This window comes from Haemaphysalis longicornis, unplaced genomic scaffold (genome assembly GCF_048455015.1).
Source record: "Haemaphysalis longicornis isolate Haplotype H1 unplaced genomic scaffold, Haemaphysalis longicornis Haplotype H1 scaffold_2, whole genome shotgun sequence".
Lineage (NCBI taxonomy): Eukaryota > Metazoa > Arthropoda > Arachnida > Ixodida > Ixodidae > Haemaphysalis > Haemaphysalis longicornis.
The window spans coordinates 131,937,194-131,943,322 of NW_027526295.1; the positions used below are offsets into that span (position 1 = coordinate 131,937,194).

Below are 6,129 nucleotides of genomic sequence, written 5' to 3' on the forward strand. Positions count from 1 at the left end.
GTTCTAAAAAGGGGTTCAAATTTTAACCACCCTACGCACCTACAACGAAACTTGCGATCGCCACTGCAACGTATCAACAGGTCGGCCGCCGTAGCTGCTGCAGCCGCCGTAGCATCCCTCTTGATGGTGGCGCCCCTACCGGCCCGCCGCGATTTTCATCGCGGCAGTGACCCCTCCGCTCCCTTTGTTCGGCGCCGTGGACGACACTCTTCCCAAGAATTGGGAAGTGTGTCGTGCGCGGGCGCAAAGCGGGTCGCCTCAGCTAGCGTCACTAATTTAGTGGCTCTAGCCTCAGCGATGACACCCTCCTACCCCAACCCGCACCAAACAGCGGCTGTCCCTATCCGCACGCCTCGCGCGGATTATTTTTAAAACTGTCCGCACGCCTCGCGCGGATAACTTTTAAAACTGTCCGCACGCCTCGCGCGGATAATTTTTAAAACTGTCCGCACGCCTCGCGCGGATAACTTTTAAAATTGTCCGCACGCCTCGAGCCCGAATGCAGCCAATGCAGCGCCGTGTGCCGAGTTTCTTTTTCCGGGTTTCTTCCGCACTCAACTAGATGCTATCCGCGTGTTACGTTGTCGTGGCTGGTTACTTTATTGTTCGCTAGTACGATGATTTCCTTACTTAAACCAAGTGCAGCGTCGGTCTGCTAACGCTCGGCTTCGCGTTGTGTGCTGTCCTGAGCCAGCCAGCTCACGGGTGAAGCCGGCGTGCTAAGCCCTCGTCGGAGAAACGGCGACCACGACGACACCGGCCCATCTCCTGAAGAATCGAGGACGAAGTTTGCCATCGCTAGTTCTGCACTTCCTATCCTACAAGCCACGTTGCAACAATGTGCCAGAGATCACCACACGAACAAATGCCGTGCTGTGATATGGCGAATACTGTGAGGTGAAGATAATTGTGTGCATCGGGGTGTAGTGCTCGATGTACTGCCACATTCGTCTTGTGATTGCGGTGACGGCGTAAAGTTTGTAAATGAGAGCAAAAAAAAAAAAAAGGCGAAGTTCCTCCAGTTGCTAGTGGCCTTGGTGCTCTATCCTCATTTTCACAGCGAGCCTTCTCTGACCGTAACACCTTTCCTCGTGGTGGTGTACAGCCATTGCTACTATTTCTCAGGCCCACTTTGTGTTGCACACAGAAGTAGCCGTTCCACTGAGAGGAGGGGGAATAACCCCCGCAACCTCATCCACCCAGACGTCGTCACCTGTACTCGTACTCTTAGACGTATGTTGTGCTGTCAATGCTGTAAGCATTGTACGACCCAAGATAACGTGTATGCTAGTTCAATGAACACAGTGAAGCACCTGAAGTAGCTTGGTGATGCTTTGAGTTTGTCAGCGTATACCTGGTCGCTGTTCAAGATCTCTATACAGGTATTTGCAAGAGCACAGCCTGAATGTTTGTAACCACTTTGCCGACCACATTTTTCCTTCGCCTTATGTGAATCCTTGCCAGTTACCGCCATCAGGTTCTGTTGTTTTCTTTAGCTCAAAAATCTCTGCCCTCTAATGTCCTGCTCCCTGCCTTGCGCTGTTTCCAGGAGGAGGAAGCTCCCCTCACACAAATGCAGTCTTGACCGGCCGACCTATTGCTGAGGAGGGTGCTGATAATCCACTGTGGGACCAAGGCCATTCTTGGCTGTGTGTGCAGTGAAGGTAGTCTATTGGTTGTTGACCTGTGTGAGAGACTGCTGATAGCACTGCACCGTTCCCGCTATGATTACTCTTCACTGTCCTTTCCTTTACTGCCTTTCCCCGCCTTTCGCTCACTCTCTTCTCAATCCCATTTAGGTCTCCCTTTTTTACTCTAAAAGGCAACCTGTAAAGGAAGAAAAAAATGCGTAGGGGGAGTAGAAAAAACTTGCAAGCCAAAAAGTGCTCAACAGAAGTCGTTATGCAACAACGGTAGGGGTTTTCAATTATCAGTCCTGGACTCTCTACGAACTCCCCGAGAGGGAATCTGGCATTTCTTGCTCACATGTATTCCTGTGGTGTGGAGAATCTTGTGACTACCCGTGGACAACGGGTGAAATGTCACTGTAAAGACCCAGTATATGGTTCAGGAATTAAGTCAACTTAATGCATATAGATGAGACTAAATCTTTGTCACTTGAAAAATCCTGCATATTTTTCACATTTGGCCTCATGTTAGCTCCTTCTGCACAGGCAGGCTTAGTGAAACTATGTATGAACTCGCTGCACATTGGCTCCAGGGTACCATTTTCGGTCGAATAGCCAGCTGAAAAATACCGGACACTTTCAAATATCAACTTCAGGTTAGTTGTAGTGCAGTGGGAAAGTTTGTCGTGCACTCAGAAGCCATAATGTTTTTCATGGCTAAAACTATGGCTACGTGATAAATCCAACATGTGTAACATGAGTTGTTAGACCAGCGACCGTCCTTATGTTTCTTCCCCTCTCTTCGTTTCTGTTGCACCGATTCAATCCAAAAAACACCCTCTAATGTCTGCACAGTTTCACCTAAAAACTAGACCATAAGCTACAGTTGAGGCTAACATCAACCACCCGGAGTTATCGTCTGTGGGTGAAAAGGTGAGGAGCATGATCCAGAAAAAAAATGAAAACAATATGATGCTGTTCGGGCAAAAGGTTTATTGTGCTCAATTTCTTTCGGAAAAAAGTTACTAGCGAGTGAAAGTGGATTTCAGATCAGTTTATCTTCAGCATTTCTTTCAGTAAAGTTTTACTAAGGCTGCTCTCATTTCACAAGCTGACATCACAAGCACGGTGAGCTAGGCAACAGCACTGCCTCGACATTAAAATTGTATCATGTAAGGTGTTTCAACTGTGGTATTTCCGGCACTCAATAAAATGCAACAATAATGTGTTTAGCAATCACACATATGACTCCACATTACTACCCCTCCCTTTGCATAATACCACCAGAACCTTTACATGAACGAAAACAATTTCCGGGCACCTTTCTCTGGCACTGATGTCACCTATTTCCCTTTTCATTACAAAATTATGAACAAGGTAATGGTCCTTTTATAGTAACCTGAAACAAAATTTTGTGTTTACTTTTTCCTTTGTGCTGAGTGAAGAGTGGTGTTACTAAGGCACCTATGTCGAAAGCAGCCCTGTTCTCATCTTCCTTGCCCCTGTGAAGAATAAAGGCGATTTAAAGGACTACTGACATGAAATTTCCAATTTGAGCAACTATGCAAATAGCTTCTTGTGTATATAATCTTTTAGAAGTTGGAACTTTACAGTTTCATAAAACAATTTCAAGCTTCGCACGAATTCAAAAGGCAAAACGATGCAAAAAAAAAGGCAGAATACCAACCCAAGAAAAGGAAATTGATAAACACCACAACACGAGCGAGTACATATCTTGAAACACTTGCACTGCCTATGGTCTAACAAGATTGGCCCAGTTCAGTCTCGTAGGAAGAACTGAACATTATGAGTAACTACTCTTTTAATATGTGTGCCGTCTCATGCACTCATAATACAAAAGATTAACAGATACATCCTCTCTGGAAAGAACTTTCAAAGGCACACACTGTGATTACTGTGACATAATTCCCCTTCTCAAGAGTGAATGTATGCACTGGTGGCACAGGTTGGAATTATCAGCTTTTGAAGTGTTTGCTTTTGGCTCTAGCTCCTCTATTACCATATAGAGTATATTGAACAGAAAAATTTGGACCGACACATGATGGACGCACACAGAATTTTTGGCTAGGGGTCAACACATGTCGCATCATGTGATAAAATATACAACAGTGGCAATGTGTTGGTTCTGCACAACAGGAAAAAACAGCATGGCTGGAACAATGACAAAGGAAAGACGTAACACACCAAGAACTCGTGTGATGAAATGCTTGCCAGTGCCCTCTTTGGCATCATAGCAGATCCTGAGTTGTGTACAGTTTTGCTGAGAAGCTTTGTATGTCCAAGCCCACATATTGCACATGTGCTAGAATAGGCAGTCTTTCCGGGTCCCCCACCTCACCCTGTCTCGTGAAGCTGCATCTATGGTCCGAAATGCACAAACCCCTTCCCTTCTTGCCCAGCCTCGTGTCCACTATATAAATGTAATCCTCCTGCCCCACTTGACCGACAACCAACTGCCCTTCACACCCCACCAGTACTACCCCTCTTCTGGGGGTGCCATCCACTATACCTGCCGCCACACGCTTCCTGGGGAGACTGGCTGAGCGCGGATCATGGTGTGGACGTGAAGTCGATGCAAGAACTTCTGGTGGTCATGGCATTCGGGTTAGTGAGGAACTCTGTGAGATTTGCAGACTGGCCGTCTTCTAATGAAGATTAGGAGACGGCCAGGCAACCTGGACTATGGCTGCCTATATAGTACAGATTTTTCTCTCTCTCTCTCGGCATGAATACCACATTTATAATGCTTTAACGCGCTCATAATAGCCGTGCATACAATGTGCCGCTACCTAGCAAGAATGTGGCAATGATGTGTGTTATTTAAATGCATCAGACTCGCTTCTCACAACAGCAGTTTCCACAAAAGCGAGTGCTTTAAAATGGAGCGCTTGTAATTTCGAACTAAATTTTTATAGGCAAGAAGTCGACTGATTTTTCATACGCAGTGTTTTCGAAGGGTCTTTGACGCCTCATCACATCTAGCACAGCTAGGACATGAGGGGGCCAGCTAGTGGGTAAACCATAATGCTCACAATAAAAAAAAAAACGGGCACATTAAAGGACAGCAAACAGCGGTAGTTTTTTTTCCCATTAGTTGTTTTTATTTTGTGCTGTGAGCGTTATCCTCGTGTTGTTTTCAAAACCAATGCATGAACACTTGATTCAGTATCGCTTTGGCACTGTGTCTGTTCCTCTAGCCTGAAAACTAATACGCGCAGTAGCAAGCAAGCACCAGCAGAACAATACTAAGCACTCAAGGTCTGCACAGAATATACCACACACGCATGCTCAGGTTATCAGTTCCGTGCGATAATCACGTTTTTTTTCCTTAAATGTTACGCAGGTAGCAGCTACGTTGAAAGAAAGAACCTCGGGCGATAAACAAACGCCAAGGCGACCGTAGCTGACTAGTGCAACCGCGCATTGCTTGCAACGGCTGCCTGCAGCAATCGCTGCCCATGAAAGCATCTAAAGGCCGACCTCCATGCAGCGAAATGTAGGCGAAAAGGCGGCGAACGTCGCCCGGCGGCGGCCGCTCCGCCGCCGGCGTCGAAAATACGGCTGTTCGTCGGCGATCTACGCGAGCTAGATGTCGAACGCGCGGCGGCGAACGCGACCGGAAGCGGCAAACTGCATTTTGAGGCCGCAGCCAATCACAGCCTCGTACTTCGTTGTACTTCCTGTCCTGTCTTCCATCGGCGGCGTTCGCCGGGTCACGTTGCATGGAGGTTGGGGTGGACGAAAACTGAGCGGCGCGTCAAACCACGGCGTCCGCCGCGCCAAGTTCTCCGAGAAACTTCGCTGCATGGAGGTCGGCCTTAACTCAGCCGCCGAATGCGCCGACATGAAGGGCGATAGCGCAGAGAACGCACCCTGCACTCGGCCCCACCTCATTCGCGCATTTACCATGTGCTACGCCGTCACCGCAATCACAAGCCGAATGTGGTAGTACGTCGAGCTCTACGCCCCGATGCACACAATCATCTTCACCTCACAGTATTCGCCATATCGCAGCACGGCATTTGCTCGTGTGGTGATCTCTGGCACATTGCTGCAACGTGGCTTGTAGGATAGGAAGTGCAGAACTAGCGATGGCAAACTTCGTCCTCGATTCTTCAGGAGATGGGTCGGTGTCGTCGTGGTCGCTGTTTCTCCGACGAGGGCTTAGCACGCCGGCTTCACCCGTGAGCTGGCTGGCTCAGGACAGCACACAACGCGAAGCCGAGCGTTAGCAGACCGACGCTGCACTTGGTAAGGAAATCATCGTACTAGCGAACACTAAAGTAACAAGCCACGACAACGTAACACGCGGGGATAGCATCCAAGTTGGGTGCGGAAGAAACTGGGGCTCCCATAATAACACCCGGAAAAAGAAATCGGCACACGGCGCTGCATTGGCTGCATTCGGGCTCGAGGCGTGCGGACAATTTTAAAAGTTATCCGCGCGAGGCGTGCGGACAGTTTTAAACATTATCCGCGC

General features: G+C 48.2%; 1 long non-coding RNA gene across 1 annotated transcript; it reads left to right on the forward strand.

Annotated features, from left to right (window-relative positions):
- The first annotated feature begins 345 nt into the window (after positions 1 to 345).
- LOC144169237 (uncharacterized) lies at positions 346 to 2,467 on the forward strand. The gene is made up of 2 exons (XR_013322397.1): positions 346 to 897; positions 1,550 to 2,467. It is a non-coding gene; the product is annotated as an uncharacterized LOC144169237 (long non-coding RNA).
- The last annotated feature ends 3,662 nt before the right edge of the window (positions 2,468 to 6,129 follow it).